Consider the following 20834-nt stretch of genomic DNA (forward strand, 5'->3'; position numbering starts at 1 on the left):
AGAGACAGAAAGCGAGAAACCCCCCCCCCCCCGGGGGGGATAGACATAGAGACAGAAAGCGAGAAATCACCCCCCCCGGGGGGGTATGGTCATGCTGAAATCCCTTCTCCTCCATTCTCCTCTCAGGATCTTGGGCACGCATGCACACGCCCTCGGCATGAGTTTTAAGCCACCGGGTCCGGGACGTGAACCGCAGTTGACTACGTGGGAGTCCAGCGACATAGCCATTACGCTAACTGCTGGTTCCCTAGCACTGCAATTTATGAAGAATAGAAACTAGCTTCCTTGGTCATCTTGTTGATCTTGAGTGAATGGACCAAAGAACAGACTTGGTTTAAGTCCACTCCAAAGCTCACTCACCCAAAAGTTGATTTGTCTTCATTCAGAAAATTTACTGAAATTCTCCTTTCACTTATATAAAAGACAATTTTTCCCCTAAAATTATTATGATAAGCAACTTCTGAAAAAGAAAAAGAATAAATAAATAAGCATACGTAGAATACATAGATTTTTGGATTATTTACTAGCCATGTTATAAAGATTTTTAGGATTTTTGTTTTGTTTTTTTAGGTTTTTACATTTTTTTCTTTTTAAATTTTTTCTAGAGGGTACATGGGCCCATCAGAGAAATAGAAAGAGATAGGGAAAGTGACAAAGCACCACCTGGGAGCATGGCCATTCTTTCAAGATTCTGGGCACACAAATACATGTGTCCAGGGTATTTTCTTGAGCCACAGGGTCTGGGACTCAAATCATGCAGTTGGCCATGTGGAATCCAGCCATCTTAACCACCACACTAACTGGCCCAGACTTTGGTATTATGCCATCAGTCCTTCAGACATATCTTTGGCCGCATGATACAGACTGTGAATTCAGATTTTTGCTTTATTCTGTTTCATTTAGTTTCCTCTGAGATGTGCATGCCCCCACCTCATAATCTTCTTTACTAGAAAGACAAGGCTCAATGTTAGTCATGACTAAGTACCCACATTCACTCATTCATTCATCTACTCATTTAGTGAGCATCTGTTATGTAGCAGGCATTCTATGGGAATTCACAGTCTAATAAGGAGAGTCAGATATAAATCAATCATTATAACACAGGTAATAAAATAAATACAATGCAAAGATAGACCCAGGATATTAGAGAAGTGCAAAGTCAGGGGTGCTCTAATTCTCTGATACTCTCAGAAGTGAGACTTCCCCGTAGCAGAATTCTAATAATCATGTTTGATATCTCGGTTGGATATTGAGAAGAGATAGTGTTTGAGCAGACGAAAAGAGAATTATGGAACAGAAGGCTTTGTTTACACTCCAGGTAAGAAAATTGAGGGTTAAAAAAAGTAATCACACCAATGCAAAAAGAGGAGGAAGATAGCAAAGTATGAGGAATGCAGCTGGATGAATAATTGATGAGCTGGTGGCCTAACAGAGAGTCTCATTAATATGATCCTGCAGGTTCATTAAGTACTATTCCAGGCTTGTCTTGGAGGGGGCCTCCTGAGTCTTGATTAGGGATTGTGTGGCTTTTGCTTCGACATCAGAACTTTGGGCCTTGGGTTTTGACAACTGCTTTCTAAGCTCCTGTCCTTTTACCCCAGCACCTTTTAGAAACTCTTCTTGAGCCCCCTCTCACTAATCATGGGCCCCTAATCATGACAGTCAGTCCTAGTAAATAATATATCAAGATAAATGATAATTGTTCTGTTTTAAGTGTCTCCTAATGAGCATCATAAATTAAAAATTAATATTGCAAAGACTGTATGAATAGCATCAAATCCATAAACAAAGCAGCGGGTATCATGCTTGCAAATGAAAGCTAAACACCTCCCTTGTCCTCTTTTCCATTTCCCACCTCTAGCTACCCTCCCCCAACTCCTCTCCCACCTCCTTCCTAGTTCTACAGACCAGAAATCTTAGCTATCAGAAGTTTCATTGCAAATAACAATACCAGGCTTTCCCTTCACAGAGTACTTCTGGCCTGCTACTTATCCATCAGGTTCAGTGTGACCTGAAGACTCAATCCAGAGATTTTTCTCTCTCACTTTTTTCCCCCTCAGCCAGAGATGAACAAGGGAGAATTGAATTATGAAAAACTGTGAGGTAGGGCAGATGAACTAGGTCATAGTGTACAAAAAGGTTGAACATAGAGTTGCTTCTGTTGGCCTCAAATTCTGTCCTTCAATCTTAGAAAGTATATTTCAAACTGAGTCCCAGTTAGGAGAAGACTACATGCCAAAATGTCAGTAAGAGCTTTTTATTCTCTGCGTGGTAGGATTATGGCTATTAGTTTATCTTTCTGTGTATGCTTTTCTGAATTTTCCAAATTTCTATCAAGTTCTACAATTACATGACCCATGTGACAGAAAACAGAAATAAAATCTCATTCAGAAGTGAAGTCGGGGAGGGAGGTACTTGATGAAATACCAAGTCCAGTCACTAAGGTTAAAATAGCTACCATTTTACGAAGTTTTTTTTATAATGTGCCAGACACTGGGAGGTGTGTATCACCTTTACCCTTCACAGCAGCACAGAGTAGATGATATTGTTCCCAGCATCCGACAGCAATCTAGAGAAAAGGGAGGCGTAGGCCAATGGGCCATGAGCATTTCAATTTCAATTTCTTTTTTCTTTTTTTTTTTTTTTTTGAGATGGACACATGAGCCATCTTAGCCCAACGGCATTAAATATTCTACCCAGGAAACCGATGCCCCTTGTTGGAATTCTGAGCTCACCTAGCAACCTGCTGGTTATCATTTGCCTTCTTGTGCCGGCTGCCAACAGTGAGAGTATACACAGGTCGCACTCATGTAAATATTCCAGACCATATGGCAAAGGTATTTCTCACTGTAAATGTAAATGAACACATTGCCTTTGTTCTATATAAAATCAGTTTAACAAAAATTTGAACTCGGCTGCTTTTGAACTGATAGGATGAAGATTTTCTAAGCCCCCACTGATTGCTGAACTCTCTATACATAATCCACATGCTCTCCACATCCCTGAATGCTCTCTTTCACTTGATTCACTTGTTTTACTAACCCCAAAACTCACATGTTCACCCACCTCTATATGGAGAAAAATACAAAAGCAATTCACTTTTTTGGCAACTGAGTTACATAATCAATAAAGGTGGTTTCACTTCAGGCCATTTCCCAGATTATTTTTACTAAATTTAGCCCAAATACCATCTCTGCGCCTTTGAGAAATGTGTACAATATTTGTGCTGGCATTGCTGCCATCGTAACTCCCCTGCACAAATACAGGCGCTGCAGTTGCAGTATTATGGCAATGAAAACTAGACCACTTTCTCCCTGGGATGCCCTAAGTCCAACAATGGCTAAGCCTCCCAAAAACCAAAGTGCACATAAGAATACAGTGCTTAAGCTAATGAAATCTGCCACAGAACTAGGAGAATTTCAAGAACAGTAATAACACAACCTTTACGTTATAAAAAATGCCCTTTCAAAACAACAGGTCTGAATGCAAATGTAAAAACTAAGCATTTGACAATGCTCACTTAACATCTGTCAACATGTTAGAGAAACCAAGAGGAATACACTTGTGGTTCTGAAAAATGTGTGGTTTATGCACAGAATACATTTGAAGGGACTTTGTGTTCACGAGTACCCTAGATATCACATAAAAAACATTGAGGAATCACAGATCTTTGAAGCTAGAAGGCATCATGAGAGATATATAGATTTACTCTCTCATTTGACATGTGAGATGAAGGTTCAGAGAGGTTGAACCATTGTTCCAGATTACTCACACAATTAGATTTCAGGAAATCTGAAGGGTAAAAAGAAACAGAAAAAATTAAGGGTAGCTTTCCCATTGTACCTTACATTTGAACGGTAAACCACTAAGTGGGAGATCAAGACCTAAACCAAACAACATGCACTGGTCACTCACCTTTCTGTATATATATGTATTTTTTTTTTGAAGAGGTTTTTGCCATAGGACACGTACGCTTGCCAGACAGACAGAGAGAGACAGAGAGACAGAAAGCAAGAAATCACCCCCCAGAAGGGATGGCCACGACACAATCCCTTCTCCTCCATTCTCCTCTCGGGATCTTGGGCACACACACATATGCGCCCTGCGTGAGTTTTAAGCCACCGGGTCCGGGACGCGAACCACAGTCGACTACGTGGGAGTCCAGCGACATAGCCATTACGCTAACTGCTGGTCCCTCACCTTTCTGTATTTTAAATAGGGGATTGAAACATTTGCCCAGTTGCTTTGGTTAATTTGTTGAGTTTTGATTTGCTTTTTGAAAAAAATACAATAGAACAGTCATGGGAACACATCATATAGTATTTAAATATTAACAAGATCACATCTGAGAGGGGTGGATGGTGGTGCAGTGATAAATGTGATGCTTTGTGAGGCTGGCCCACATGAGAAGTTACTGGTTAGGGTCTAGACACCACCTGCACATGCCAGGCATTTATGTGCCCACGATCCTGGCTGGCTGAATCTGGGAGCATATTTCAGTATCAAGATCCTGTAGAGGGTGCTACATCTCTGTCGATCTCTCGCTCTCTCATCCATAAAATACATTTAAAATCTTTTAAAAAAATCATATTTGATGTAAACTTTGTCTCTTTAAAACAGATGGTTTATTCCTTCCATGAGAGAGAGAGAGCGATAAAGAGATAGGGAGGCACCCCCAATAGGATCTTCATGCCACAATCCACCCACAGTCTCAGCCAATCCAGATCAAGAGTACATGCTTTATATACCTGGCATACATAGGGAGACTTTCTCCTGTGGGTTTAGCCTCATGGAGTGTTGCATTACCAGTGCACCACCAAGGCTGGCCCTTGTTTTTATTGTATCATACAAGCACTATTTTATGAAACTTTTCATGTTTCAGTTATATCTATATGCATATGCATGTACATATATATGTAACATGTGTGTATAGTACATATGCTTGGTTATGATATAAAACATATTTTTTACTATGAGTCACAGTGAAAATGATCAAATGTCACTGTAATAGAAATTTCACTTTTGGCCTCACTTAACCTTCTTTAAAGATTAAAAATCAACAAGGAAAAGGAGATGTAAAGTAGAAATTTCTCATAAAAATTGGAAGGACATTTGCTTTACACAATTGTCTTCTTAACACTGCAGCCTGAAGCGTTCTTTCTACTTCAGGCCTAGTGTAATGCCTTGTAGGTTACTACAAAGAAAACACTGAACTTAAAAAACTAAGAAAAGGAGCCAGGAGGTGACATAGTGGCTAAGGCACTAGACTCGAACATAGCTTACCAGGGTTCAAGTCTTGGATCTGGAAGCTTTAAAATCATGTTGTGTGCACATGTGCCCAAAATCCCAGAGGGAGAATGGAGGAGAAGGGATTGTGGTGTGACCATCCACCTTGGGAGGAGTGATTTCTCACTTTCTCTCTGACTGTCTTTCTCTGTATCTCTCTGGTGAGCACGCGTGCCCTATGGAAAAAACCTTAAAAAGAAAGATAAAGAAAGAAAGAGAGAAAGAAAGACAGAAAGAAAGAAAGAAAGAAAGAAAGAAAGAAAGAAAGAAAGAGAGAGAGAGAGAGAGAGAGAGAGAGAGAGAGAGAAAGAGAGAGAGAGAGAGAGAGAGAGAGAGAGAGAAAGAAAGAAAGAAAGAAAGAAAGAAAGAAAGAAAGAAAGAAAGAAAGAAAGAAAGAAAGAGCAAGCAAACAAGCTAAGGAAAAAGCCAAATGCCTAACAGATGAAAGATGAAACAGCATTTTCTCCCATCATTTTAAGACATTTCTTTTTTCTTTACTAAAATCAAAGATTGGGTAAATAAAAGATGTAATTTACTTGGTTGCTGGTGTACAGCAGATGCATAATAATATGTGTTGAATGGATGCTTAACCAAGACAAAAGAGAAGACTTTAGACTCTGCTACCAATTGCTATGCAAAACTGAACAATGTTCTTAATAACTCTGAAATTCAGCTTTCTCAACAGTAAAAGGAGATAACTGGAAAAGAGTAGCTTTTCCTGCAAGGATTTTTGCAGAACCTTTTCCATGTGATGTTAACAGATGGCCAATGAAAATCATTTATAGCTGATAGGTCAATAGGTGAGCCTTCCCCTGATTTGTGTGTCCTCTATCCTCATCTAATTCATGATCATCCAAATAATCTTAACTTAGTTAGTGGTTCATAAAATTTGACCTTCAAAAAAGAATTTTTAAAAAGGGATTCAAAGGGGCCACCAGAGGCATAGCGGTTAGATCCCTAAACTCCCACATAGCGGATCATGGACCCAGTGGCTTGAAACTCATGTGTGCATGTGTGCCCAGGATCCTGATAGGAGAATGGAAGAGAAGGGATTGCTCCAATGGCCATCCCCTCTGTGGACTGATTTCTCACTTTTTGTCTCTCTGTCTCTCCAACAAGCACATGTACACCATAGCAAAAATCTCTCTCTCAAAAAATAAAGGGGGAAGGGGCAAAGAAGAAGAAAAATTATTCTAGTTTTTTTTCAATAGAAATAAAAAGTATATCCAACTATATAAACCAGAGACTTGTAAGGTCCCCAAACTAAGAAGCGATAGTTTGGCTGTAAATTAGTGACCTCTTTCATTTTCCACCAACACATCCTGTTTGTACATCTGATCTTTCACAAAAAAGGACAGCAAAACAAAGCATTTGGTTTAAATCAGGACCTTGTATGAAAGACTGCACAGCAACAAACATCGTGGATCAGTTGTTCCAGAGTGATTCAGTCACTTAGGACTGAGTGGGAGATCTGGAATTAGCAGGAACTTACCCATTTGCTTCCATAATTCTGAGGTTAAAGGGGAGCCAAATGCACCAGGGCTCTGGAGCTGTGACTGCAATTCAGCAATTGCAGCTGCAATTCTAGCTTCAATTCAGGCAATCCAGCTGTAATTCCAGCTTGATGGCACTGAGTTAGGTCCAAAGATAACCCTTTTCTGTCAAGAGGTTCTGAGTTTGAACAGAGGGCACAGTTTATCTGGGGAAGCCCAGCATAATAGCTGAAAGAGCAAAGTTACATTAAGCAAATTCCTGAGATACTAAGCTTCCATTTCTTTATGAAAAATGGAAATAACACCAGAACTTGCCCTTGAGTTATGGAAAGAATAAAAGATATTGTAGGATTTTACTCAATATCTGATACATAGTATGTGCTTAGTAAATGTGTCTATGATATGACTGATTGCAGACCATGATTAAGAGGGCAAAGATAAAGAAATTTTAAATGATGTGTTAGTGTAGACATCTTCTGCTGTGATGTAGAGGCATTAGAAAGACACTGGGGAGACAACATACATTGAGTGGGAAGCTAGTGCTCTCTTCATGGTCCATTTTGTTCACTTTAGCAAATGTTTTGGAAGAGTTGAAGAAAACCAACTGGTCCCCCCCCCCCCAGGTGATTAGCAAATCTTGTATTCAATAGGCAAAATGAGTAGATAGGGAAGCATCCATTTCTCAGGAGACATCCTCTTGCCATAAATTTCCATTCTTTGTTTAAAACCACAACACTTTTTGGACTAAAAATCTCTGGGCATTTTACATCCATCGGCCACCCTAAAGCTTGTGTATGCTGACAAACACCTCCTAGTTAGTATAAAGAAGAAGAAGAAGAAGAAGAAGAAGAAGATCAAAGGTTCTGTTACCACTAAGCAAGTTTATGTGGTCACAGATGACTTCAGTTCACTATGGCAGAGCAGATTACTGCTGTTCTTTTATTCCAGGGCAGCGGAGACAGAAGCAGGGAGAGCAGCAAGTTGTCCAAAGGATCTATGTTCTGTGCAAATGACTGGGCCACCGGCTCCTTAAAGGGGCAATCAGCCAGATGGCAATGCAGGCCAATAACCACCCCATCGGCAATGCAAATCAAGTTAACACTCATTTTCATGAGCTACGCAAATTGGTAAGCACAAGCCTCAATTCTACCAGGTGTATGTACTGCCGAAATGGTTGACAGGCTGACAGAAGGTACATTTTGGGAGAAAAACAAAGACTTAAGTGAAGGACAGCTGAAGAAAGCAAAAGAAATTGCCCAACCTATCTGCAAACCACACACTGGAAATGAATGGATTCTTTAGTGTTTGGGACATTTCAGTGTTATAAAAATGTAGACTATAGAGCTATTATATCAAGTAATTTATGGGATGAATATTGTAATTCATTGAATGTCACGACTTATCTTTTATTCATATAGTTACTATTCCATTACCAGAGAGGGAGGTTTGTCAAAGGTTAATTATTTTAAATTGCTCTGGCAAATTTATTTTGATTTGTACAATTTTTTTGAATAATCATAGTCTATATATTCATACATCTTTATGAGGCTGCTTTTTTAAAAAATAATATTCTTTGATGAGGCCATTAGAGCTAGATAAATGCTTTAGTGATGTCTTTAAAATATATTCCCTTTAACTCTGCATGTAGATCTACAAAGAATTATTATATTATTATTGTTATTGATATAACAAGTCTACTTTAGAATTCTCATTTTTTTCCTAGAAAAAATTGTAATAAAAAATAGCCAGGAAATTGAAATTTGAGTTTCTCAAAGGCTTGGTCTGGGTTCATTATATCGTTTTGCTCTAGGTTGCCATTTGAACTCCCCCTAAAGTGGTGGACGGGAAATCTGCTGTCAGCTGTGTCCCTATCTCTGGTTCATGTGAGGCTGCCTCAGTCTGGGTACACCTCCTCAGGACATGAGAATCGGTCCTTGGAAGAGAACAAATGCAGGAACACTGGGCAAATGCCTTCAAAGTTGGAAAGGTTATTTTGAATTATAACCCTAAACAGAAACAAAGATGAATTAGGGATGATTACAACATGTGCATTACATACAGGATAATGCATACGTAAATTTAGTCCCAGCCTCAGTGGCACAAGCAGTAGCATACTGAATGGTAGTTCTGGAAGCCAAATGGCTGACTGTGGGTTCAGATCCCCAGGCGATCGGGAACACACCAGGTGTGCTTGTGCCCAGGATGCCAGCAAGCTAGAGGGCTAGGAGAAGAGGATTGTGGCATGACAAAACCCTGGTGATACCTGCTTCTCTTTCTCTCTCTCTCTCTCTCTCTCTCTCTCTCTCCCTCTTGCTCTCTCTCACATGCACTCTCTATCATAAATAAAATGAACTTTAAAGAATTAGTTGCTATCTCCTTCAAAACATAGCCTTTCCACAAAGCCTTCCTGAAAACTACAAGTGCCTTCTTCATATTTCTCAACTACTTATTTATCAAGTCGGTATTTCATTAATATGATCTTATTGTTATGTCGCTTTTAATTATTCATTTGAAAGTTAGACAAACATAGTGGTGAACATTTTCAGTTTGGAGTGGGAAGACCTAGTTTATTACTTGTATGGGCTTAGATATATTATTCAATTTGAGACTTAGTGTCTCATATTCTTATGTCAAGAATAAATAAAATTTACCTTTGTGCTTCATAGAGTTGGCAATCTGTCACCTAATAATTGCAAATTTCTCCAAGTTTATAAAATTCTTGCATACCTATATTGTTTAATCACTCAAACAACAGTATATAAGATGAACACTATTACCTATTCATTTTTATAAACATAAGTATTAGATGAATTATGCAAAAGTGCTATTTTTAACACCTTAAGTTATTATTGTTTTCAGTCTGTAGATTTTATGTCATCAATTTAATGTTAACAACTCAGAGGCTGCAGGCCATATCTATCTTTTATTTCTTTTACTTTTATGTCACTCCTCCTCATATTCCTTTATCTTAGGTGACTTGATGAATAGAGTCGGAAGACAGATTTTTTCCAATGCTGCTAAGAAAGTGCTTTGCAAAATAAAAGTGTAGTAAGATTGTGTCTATACATTGTCAAAGTAACTAATTAATTTTACTTGGTGTCAGAAAAAATAATAATCTACCATATGATTAAAATATTCACTTTTAACTAGCTGTATTGGTCTTATGCATGTGGTAAACATATTGCTGAAAAGCACAGAAGTTCCTAGGGGATAGAAATAAAGTGCACATATATCGTAATGGTGTAGCTAAAGCAAAAGCCATACTCTGTGGTTCTGGAAGGCGTGAATAGTGGCTTCAGGTACAGAGGCTATATTTCCTACTTAATTATATATATTATTCCATCCAATAAAAGGAATGATCCATTAGAAAGGAGTCCTTGTCTATATTGTTCATACTCGATATTTTGGGTACTCAGCACATAGTTAATGTTTAATAAATATTAGCTAACTGTAATGTTTCTCATATTCGTATCATTCTGATCCTCAAAATACTATAAAACTTCACATTTACAGAAGAACTTGGAGTTTTCAAGTAGAATCAGAAGAGAGAAACAGTGTTGGAAATGTGACTCATGAAAGAAAGTTAAAGAAACAAAGTTGGTACTCAGGCAAAGTAAGTCAGTGGGCAATTGTAAATACATAGCATCATATGTGCTATCTATAATGAAGCTCAATTGGCAAGGGGATACTCCCTCATTTCTACTGTAGACAGAAGTAGGGAGATGTGTTCATCTTGCCATGTGAAAGTCGTGCATTGGATAAAAGTAAATAAATAAATACATTAACACGAACATGTCTAAGATAAATTCTCATTTATCAGTCATAGAAAGTGATAGGAAAGTTACAGAATTAGCTCTTGCTTATTACATTTGGCTCAGTAATCTGTCAGACAGACTTAGGTATCTAGGTATTCAGTCATCTGAAAAGTCATTTTTACATAGAAAAAATACGTCATGATTTCCCAACGACCCATTGTTAGTTTGTCTCACTAAACAAATTCTCTGCAGTTGGTGTTATGATGGTGAGAAAACTAAGACCACAGGCAGTTAAATTACTTGCCCAAAGTCACATATTAGAAGTTAGCAAAGTCTGGACTTAGTGCCTATTTTCACCTTGTGGGTTAAAGTAGTCATGTAAGATACTTATCACATACAATCTCAATGTTGGCCAGCTCTATACTTTTTCCTCCATGGAGCCTGAAGTATACTACAACAGACTTCTATTTTTTGCTTAACACAAATGAGAGCAGAAGCTGATTGACAGCTGTGATAATCCAAAGTCTTTACTAATGCTGCCTGCAGAGTTATTTATTTAAATATATATAATGCATATGCAAATATTTTTTTCTTATTAAATCTTCTTTACCCAGATTTCATAGTAAAACTAGAGCCTTATAAGATAGAATCAGTGAATCAGCAAGTAGAGTGATTTCATCTTCAAAATAGTACATTCGACCCTACAGATTTTAATTTTTCTGTCATCTAATTATACAACAATAGAGGGAATTTTTCCACTGAATTATTCTGTATGACTTTGTAAACTCAATCTTCCACTTAGCAGTCTATTAGTCACTTACTTTTCATTTTATTTTATTTATTTTGTTTGTTTGTTTTTAGTTTTTTCCCCCCTAAGATGTATGTGCTTGCTGCAGAGACAGAGTTGTAGAATCTGCTGTCTACAGTGAGATTTTTGCTGTGAGGACACAGTAGACCATGATGTGAGTAGCACTAGCAGCAAGGCTGTGACTGTAAGAGCCTCAGGTATTACCAAACATCATTGAGATGGCAGAAGAAAACGTGGGCCCCCAACATTACCATGGCAGCATCAAGCCCACTCGTTTCTCAGTTCTGCCAAATGCCATCAGAAAAAGATTATTCTATATCCAGGGTTTTTTTTTTTTTTTCTTTTTTTCCACAGAGAAACTGATTCTTGGGGATTGGGATATATCTATTTTTAAATTCTACTAAACAAAGATCTCTAAGTCCAGAATTTTTCTCAAAGGCCTGTGAAGTGTGACTCTGATCACCCCTTCATGTTTCTGAGCTGCTCTGGGATAATGTTGTAGAGGGAAGGCCCCCAGGGGAACAGCTGATTGGATTCTGGCAAGACAGACCAAACATCTGCTTCAAACAAAAGACATCTGCATATTTCACATTTATTTTTCATAATTTACAGAAGCAACCTGCCAAAATTCAGCAAGGGAGAATACACTAGCAGGTAATTAGCTTAAAGTTTGCTTGCTTTAGAAGTATGAGCATGAAGCCCAGGAGCTCACCTGGGAGGACATCAAGGAATGGTGGAACTACAGTTTGATTTCTATAAATTCAGTTTTAGACCTCATATGCCAGGACCCACCCCAACTAGGTGTGGAAGGAAGTAGTGAATATACTACAGATGACATAGACTTTCTTTTGTTCTCGTGTCAAATAAAAAGCCTCTACACCAAAAGGGTGGCCAAAGGTAATATCATTTATTAAATAAGATTTAGTTAGGCAGAAAAACTTCTGCCAAATGCCATCAGAAAAAGATTATTCTATATCCAGGGTTTTTTTTTTTTTTCTTTTTTTCCACAGAGAAACTGATTCTTGGGGATTGGGATATATCTATTTTTAAATTCTACTAAACAAAGATCTCTAAGTCCAGAATTTTTCTCAAAGGCCTGTGAAGTGTGACTCTGATCACCCCTTCATGTTTCTGAGCTGCTCTGGGATAATGTTGTAGAGGGAAGGCCCCCAGGGGAACAGCTGATTGGATTCTGGCAAGACAGACCAAACATCTGCTTCAAACAAAAGACATCTGCATATTTCACATTTATTTTTCATAATTTACAGAAGCAACCTGCCAAAATTCAGCAAGGGAGAATACACTAGCAGGTAATTAGCTTAAAGTTTGCTTGCTTTAGAAGTATGAGCATGAAGCCCAGGAGCTCACCTGGGAGGACATCAAGGAATGGTGGAACTACAGTTTGATTTCTATAAATTCAGTTTTAGACCTCATATGCCAGGACCCACCCCAACTAGGTGTGGAAGGAAGTAGTGAATATACTACAGATGACATAGACTTTCTTTTGTTCTCGTGTCAAATAAAAAGCCTCTACACCAAAAGGGTGGCCAAAGGTAATATCATTTATTAAATAAGATTTAGTTAGGCAGAAAAACTCTTGTTTCTCCCTCTAAGTGTTGCAGTTCCCACATTAGATAACGATGCAATGTATATGGCTTGTAATTAAAAATGTATATACTTACAGTGTCAATGGCATGGTGAAAAATAAAGTGTGTGTGTGGTATTCCATTATTTTTCAAAGTATCTGAAAGTCATTACTTAACCAATAGATACTGGAAAATACAATTGTTGCCTTAGATGCTAATGTGTTTGGACTATGTGATGAAAACACAGAAAGAGTAAGATAATGAATGCTATAATCAGTTTTAATATATCCTGGTAGAATGAATATAACAAATTACCTGCCCCCTATGAACTACATAATCCCAGTTGAAATTCAAAATTTGCAAAGTTATTATAACATGAAATAACTAAAACTTGCTTACTTAGAAAAATAAAAGGATTTTTTTTTTGATGAGAGAGAGATTCTTTTCCTTTTTCCTTTCAAGCAAAGGGATTTCAATCTATGTCCACTACTAAAAAAAAAAAAAGACTAGCTGTGAGATCCTGCAGGATTCCTCCTGATCTTAACTCTAAAAAATAAGCATACTTATAACTAAAGAAAGAAATTAGCAAAATATTAGGCACTGTTTTGAAATGTTTTGAATATCAGGCTCCTGACGGATGAGGGAGTGATATTTTGACTTTGCTGATTGTCTATGATCTTCTAATCTTAGTCATTGCTTTATGAAAGCAGTTGCATTTCATATTTAATTGTGAACACAGTGCCGACCCTATAATATTGACTTCAATAACAACATTGCAGTTCCAAAGACTTTAGAAGTTAAGTTGCATGTGTATTACAGAAACAATGTATGCATCTCAGGCACTATGAATAATTCCTTAGCAACTCCTACTAGTTCTAAGGGATAATTTGGTTGTGATCATTCCAAACATTATCTACTATATGTTTTGATACCTGTGCATACCAAACTGATTTTAAGCATAAAATCCAAATTCATAAAATACAACATTTTATAATTATGTACTAACCTACTGTTTGAAACTTGCTAATTATTCTTAAATATTCATTCCTTTTCTCTTCCAGTGGTCTTAAATTTGAGATTAGTACATTGTTCACATAAACCTTTGACATAATAATAAATTCCTTTATCTGTTTGTAACAGGTTTTTAACGAAAGGGCAGATTGCTATAAAGAGGTTGGGCATGGATTCTCCAGACCTGGACTGGAATCCTGATTGAACCACATGTAAGCTAAATGAGCTTGCAAGGAATTTTAAGTAACTAAAAATAAATATCAGAAGAGTTGTTTCCCCCAAATTTCCACAGCATACTGGGACACAATTTGTACTATTTGGAGATATTTCTTCCTCATTTCCAGAGCAGCAACTTGTGGGAAGTGTCAGGAGCAGCTGCCATTCCTAGAGGAAGGAGTAAATTCTAGGAAAAGTTGTCAGCAGTCCCCAGTGACAATGTAGTAGCTGGAGAATAGGATTCTCCCATGGAGGTAACTGCCATGCTCAAGCTAAGAGTATTCTCTCCCAAATCCCCCATGAAACAAACTGTAACTGACAGAAGTGCTTAGGAAACACCAATTCATCTTGTACATTGTCAATAGCACCATTAGTCACTCGAGGCTATTTACATTAAAATTAGTCAAAAATTCTTCAGTCTTACTCAGATGTCAGTCATTTTAGATAGTCCCATTACACAGCACTAAACTAACAACTGACTGATTTGCTCAAAAGACCATGTAACAGACCCTCCTAGTGATCTCTTAAGTATCTGAAGACGGAGGCAGGAAGAAGGGCAAGGCATGATATTCTGAAAGGGATGTTAGGGATACGAGTCCGTGAAATAGAAGTTACTCTCTTTCGCCTGAATTCTTATCCAAAATGAAAGCTGGGGAAATTCAACATGTACCAGTACATCAACTTTAAACTCTATAGGTTCAACAAATATAAACTATCTTCTGCTTAGTATCTCTGGCAGTGTTTGTGCTTCCTAATAAATTCTATCGCCAGAATGATCTTCCTACCACCCAAATTTGATCATTAATCTCTTAGTAAGCTATCCAAGACTCTTCATATACAAAAAGCATGGTGCAACATTCTAATACTTGTATCTTGCCAAGTCACTCATAGGCAATGGAGCAGAAGAGCAGAGTAAGTGTTCCAGCTCTGGCACTAGCTGGCCCCATGACCCTAGATGTTTGCTTAACCTTTGTGTACCTTGGGTTCTTCATCTGTAGCATGAAGGTAATATTAGCACTTATAGTTCTTAAGGTTACTGTGAGAACTGAATAGGATACTTAGAACAGTGCCTGGCACATTTTAAGTACTACAAAAGTATTCATTAAATGAATTTTGGTATTCTTAAACAATCCAATCCAAAATCACATTTCAAATTTGTCTTCAACTATACCATTTTCCTTCTCTACATTACAAACTTGCACTATTCATTTGACTCAAAATTTTTTGTCTTTTTTCATATCTATATCTATCTATAGATAGAGGATAGATACATAGATACAGATATCTATGAAAAAAATCTTGTACATTCTTCAAATTGCTCCTTCCTAATAGGATCTTTCCTAATAGTCTTACTTCTGCAGCTCCTAACTTCTTATTTGCCTCAGCATTAGAACCCTCATTTCACTCCATTCTGTCTTTCTCTTCATAGGTTAGTCTTTACGTGTCTATACTCACCCAAACCTGTCAAATCCTCCAGGAATTATTCATACTAGTAGTCTACAGAACATTTGCCTAAAATAGGCATTCAATAAATGCTCGTAAGAGGATGAAAGGGAGAGTAGAACATGTTTTTCAGAACAATTTAGAGATATACTCATTCTGTCCAACTACTGTATGTTAGAATTCATGCATAATAAGTGGTTTTTCAAGGTGTCTAAACACGAAATCAGGCACAATATCCTTCTGATGTTGAGTGGGAAAATGTGTTCATATCTTTTACGTGTTTTTGCTTCATGATAATCCTCTAGGTATCTCAGACTATGGGAGTATGAAAGAACAGTCACAATCTTAGAGAAATGAAAGTTGTAACACTAAACCCAGACAAACAGTTCAGTCAATTTATTTTCTAGATAATTCCCCATGCAAATTATTCACCAAGCAACTTCTGGATGTATCACAAGGACTCTCCACTAAGGAATACCCAGAACTCAAATGTCCTTTCTGAATCCTGCTCTTGCTTGAAAGTGACAGACTTAGGATAGCTTGGTGTAGGGCCAAAGTGGACCTATCTTCCCAGGGGATATTGATTTCCAAGAACTGAAATTGACTTTAGTCATACAGAAACCATGACACTAAGTAGGAAAATAATAAAAAGCTGTACCGGCATAGATACTTTCCAGACTATCTCCCAAATTGATCAAGGTGGACGATGAGCAACACGACAATGCCTTAGTATCATCCCAGGAATGTGTATCGCTGGACAAAGAAAGCAGAGAGATTCAAAGAACGTCCACGTTTGAATCATCTTTACATTGGATAATTCCCCCATGAGTGAGAATTATCTATATTTCTGTTACAAAATCATCTTGGCTCACTGAGTGAATCTAAATTTCTGCCTACAGAAATTATTTCAAGTAACCAGGATATGTGTCTATGTTAAACAAGTTATCAAGATCATACATTCCTACCCTTCTCCTATAGGATGGCATGGCAAATGTTTTTAAAAATATGTCCTCTGTCAACCCAGTCATGGCCATCAAGACTTTTTAATAGGACTTTTTAAGCCTCTCCCCATGAAAAGTATATTAAGGTCTCTAGTTGAAGCATGACTGATATCTAACCGGGTTTGAGGATTATCTCAATCATTTCTAGAACATCCCCTTTTATGATCTCTAAAAATCATTTTTAAAATATAATGCAAAAATAATTTTTTCTAATGTGTCTATGGTCAAATATCACACAACATGTGCATGCATGTGCGCATAATGGTCAAGACCATAAGGGGAAATTTCTGGTCATAGCACCTCACTCTCCTAACATTTTTATTCCATTCCTAAACTACTAATTTAAAAAGAAAAATGACCTATTATTAGTCTCTAAATTTTCCTGAATGGTTTCATTTCTTTGTTAGAAATATAAAATGCAGATTTAGAGTCCTTAAAAGTCTAAAGAAAATAGCTACTAATGGTATCTTTTTATTGCTTACAATTCATCCTGTTGAATAAGGCAGTTATGTTCTTAGGGTTGATTATTGCTCAGTCTTAAATTTTTGAATTGTTTTAAATTTTCACTTATTTTAGACATTTTCACTTTGCCCCCTAGAGTAAATTAAGGTGAAAGGTAAATTAAAAGAGAGGAATTCAACATAAAGAGAATAAATAAACAAAACACAGATTGCAAAGTTGGAATAAAAACAAGGTCTCCAGACCAATCTATTAAAGGAATGCTACAAATGTGAAGTGTTTACTATTTTAAAACATTAATCATGTACTCACCCTGTTTATTTAGCTATCAATGTTTTTCCTGTAACCCTGACTTGAAATGTGTAAGCTGTTTAGAATTAGAAATCAGACTGAGGCCAAATGATATTTTGATTATTTATATTGCCTAGCTTGTCTTGAAACTTCAGAGTTGAAGACTTTTCATTTCAATTCACACCTTTTTAAAAAGTCATTATTTCGTATAATGTGACATCTCAAATAACTTTTATTGCCACCCACTACCATATGCCCAAGCCACAGCCATTAAAGATAGGGAGCCCGAGTTCGCCATCAATAAGCCTATTCAGAAGATTGCTGCCATCTTGCTTTTACCTAAAATATATGTATCAACCCCAAATATTATATTGTAGGCCCAATCTCGTCAGAGTTACAAGTCCCAAAGAGCTAAAAGTTTCTCAACTTTTGGCAGTATTTTCTTGAAGGATATTAATTATTTTCATAAAAACTCATATTTTGGATATAATAATGGAATAGTCACTAAAGCTACTATATATTCATCATAAACAGGAGCCTCTCATATGATCTTACAAAATTATAAATCTTGTTAAGGAGAGAAACAGTTCATATAAGGTTGACTTACTATTTCTACCCATTGAGGAAGACAAGAAAGCATTAGAATTTTCCTCTGAAAAAAGGAAATGGCTTCGGCGTTAGTCCTTTAAAAAATGTAAGAATTCATCCCATTAGAGCACCTAGATGATGGCATGGACACAATTCCCAAAAGTCTACATTGTTTATTTCCTTTGGCAACTATTATTACTGTCCTAAATTTTTATCCATTCAACACTCAAGTATGCTGGATAATTGTACCATTTTTATTTTCCATGGTCAATCAAAGATTCTTCAAGTATCCCCAACCCACTTTTAATTTTCACAGTTCAACCTCCTGTAAAAGCTGCTTCTTCTCCCACTCATTATCTTCTCCAATCCATGGGGGTGGGTGTATGACCTCATATGTATCACTCTGGCTCTGGACTGTGTCTGATGCAGGGTCTCATTTGTGCATGGGTACTGGATGACTACATATTTTGCATTCCATGTTCTAAGGATACCTAGCCTCTTGTGCTGGAGAATTAGCTCACATCTTACCTTCCATTTTGCCTCAATCTTCATTAGGAAACACAGAAGACATTCTTCTACCTCTGACCTTTCCCTCCAGTTTGTCTTTTAGTTCCTCTTTTAGTCAGGCCAGGGCAATTTCCTTCATTATCCTTCCAAGAGAGATATTTACCTTCCCCCTTTTTCTATGGTTAAGAGACCAGAGAAGCTGTTGGGGATGGAGGAAAAATGTAAAGCTTTTTCAGGTTCATTGTGCCTAACTGATGTCCCATTGGAGTTATGTAGAAGGCCAACTATGTGCACTACAAGTCCTAGATGCTTCCAGTCCCCTCTCTCTGTGACCTTTACCACCTTCCATCTTTCAAAGATAACTCTAACCTTGACCCCTGGGTGCCCAGTGCCTTCATAAGCTACTTACCTCCTTGAAATTAAATGTTTTTGACAGATTGGCTCGTAGGCACTCAATGGCTAATGTGAGTATAGGCATCACTTCTCTTGGGGGAATTTTAAAGGACTAACACTGAAGCCAAAGCAATGAATCGTCAAAAGTGTCCTTCTGAGAATTAGTGGTTGAAGAAGAGCATTGGGGGCAGAAATGGAGTTTTCCAGATCTCACTGAAATATTATCTTGTAAACAAGATGGCCTCCCGGGATTTTCCTATTCATGTATTCAACCTAAGATGTATGTACATGCACATGCACTGCTAAATGCAGACACACAGAGACACTTAAAATTGAAATATCAAGACATGTCAGCATGAGATTAACAAATATAAAAGGTTCTTGAGAACTTATAAATATTTTATAAATATTTAGTACTAGTGCATGTCTCATTTGGCACAGACTTCTTTAAATAAAGAAATAATAAAGAATTACAGAAATGACATAAACTACCTAGGCAAATTCCAAATAACTCAATTAGTTCCAGAACCATCTAAAGAGCTGGCCTTTAACACAGTATTTTTACCTACTGACAGACATGACCATAACCACCTTGTTGTGACCAGTAATTGAAAACAATGTCAACTGTCCTGTTTTGTAAAAGATAATTTCAAGCAAACCTAACTCTTTTTACAAAGCTTTCTTCTTTTATTGTTGTTTTACATTTTTAAGCTAGGAGAGTCTTGAAGTAATAGTATTTTTAATTAGTTACCAAAATAAAAACAAATTCCAGTATTTGCTAAAGCACAATAATTCTTAGAAAATACATGGTACATTTTTTCATTTTGTAGTTTACCTGGAATTTCTTTTTTTTTTTTTTAAAGGTTTTTGCTATAGGGCATATGCATCTGCTGGAAAGACAGAGAGAGAGAGACAGAAAGTGAGAAATCACTCTCCCAAGGGAGATGACCACACTGCAATCCCTTCTTCTCCTCCATTCTCCTTTTAGGACTTTGGGCATGCATACACACGCACCTGGCATGAGTTTAAGCTGCCGGGTCTGGGACTAGAACCATGGTTGACATGGGAGTCTAGCAACATAACTGTTATGCTATCTGCTGGTACCCATTTGCCTGGAATTTCTGACAAGAGAAAACTGTGCAGGCTTTGGTGGATTTGCCTCATCTTGACTTGGCAGTTGTATGCCTTCTCTGATAACATTTTGAGAAGTGAATCTGTATTTGCATGGTTATATCTTAATGAATTTTCTTTCTGGATACGTTTAGATGGACTTCAATGATGTTTCATTGAATTTGTTACTTCCTAGAAGGATTAACTATCCTTTAAAATTCAGTTAAAACTTCAGTCAAATCCCTAACCTTCACTGCTAAAATTTTCACAAGTCCCCAGAAGAGAGTGTTGATGACCATGTTGTTCTGAAATGGAAACATTCTCCAGCTTTGGGTATTGGCTGATTTTACTGGATAGATTTTTTTTCTCCTTTAGGAAGGATTATTAGCATCTCAGTACTCAACTTTCCACTCTTTACAGCCCAAAGCATGCTCATTTGTTATAGCATGAACATTCTGCAAGGTTCTTTTACATCACGCACTGCCTTTGTGCTCCCATGCAACGGGGCACCCACACCTCACAAAACTTGTTAACTGAAGCAAAAATGTAAATGAAGAAACAAACTCCCAGAATGAGAAGTGGATCTATTGTTGCCCAGGATGAAAAGTGGTAGACAAAGAATGGAACATCTAAGCACCTACCAAGAATCCACAGAAGAATTCACGGCAGAGTTTCCTATAGTTTATGTAAGAAATAGTTTTGAGTCGTTTTATTTGGATATCAAACATAAAATCAGGAAAAGGTGAAAACATTTGGTCAACACACCTAAGTACTGAGTTAAAGACATAGGCAGCATGGTATTCATGCATTTCATAGAGGTCCCCAAATATGTCTTAATATCTTAAATATGATTAGATATCCTTTATGCACCATGTACTATTCTAGCC

At 37.3% G+C, this 20834-nt stretch overlaps 1 long non-coding RNA gene across 2 annotated transcripts in view; it reads right to left on the reverse strand.

Annotated features, from left to right (window-relative positions):
* Nucleotides 1-20834, reverse strand: part of LOC106734118 (uncharacterized) — a 116486-nt gene that overhangs the window by 7406 nt on the left and 88246 nt on the right. The window contains exon 3 of one of the 2 annotated variants that reach the window (XR_001369861.2): nucleotides 16262-16351. The exons of the other annotated variant lie outside the window; for it this stretch is intronic. This is a non-coding gene — a long non-coding RNA (uncharacterized LOC106734118). Of the gene's footprint in view, nucleotides 1-16261; nucleotides 16352-20834 lie in introns of those variants that run through there. 2 annotated transcript variants of the gene reach the window in all.

The sequence above is a fragment of the Tupaia chinensis genome, unplaced genomic scaffold (assembly GCF_000334495.1).
Source record: "Tupaia chinensis unplaced genomic scaffold, TupChi_1.0 Scaffold148723_1, whole genome shotgun sequence".
Taxonomy (NCBI): Eukaryota; Metazoa; Chordata; class Mammalia; order Scandentia; family Tupaiidae; genus Tupaia; species Tupaia belangeri.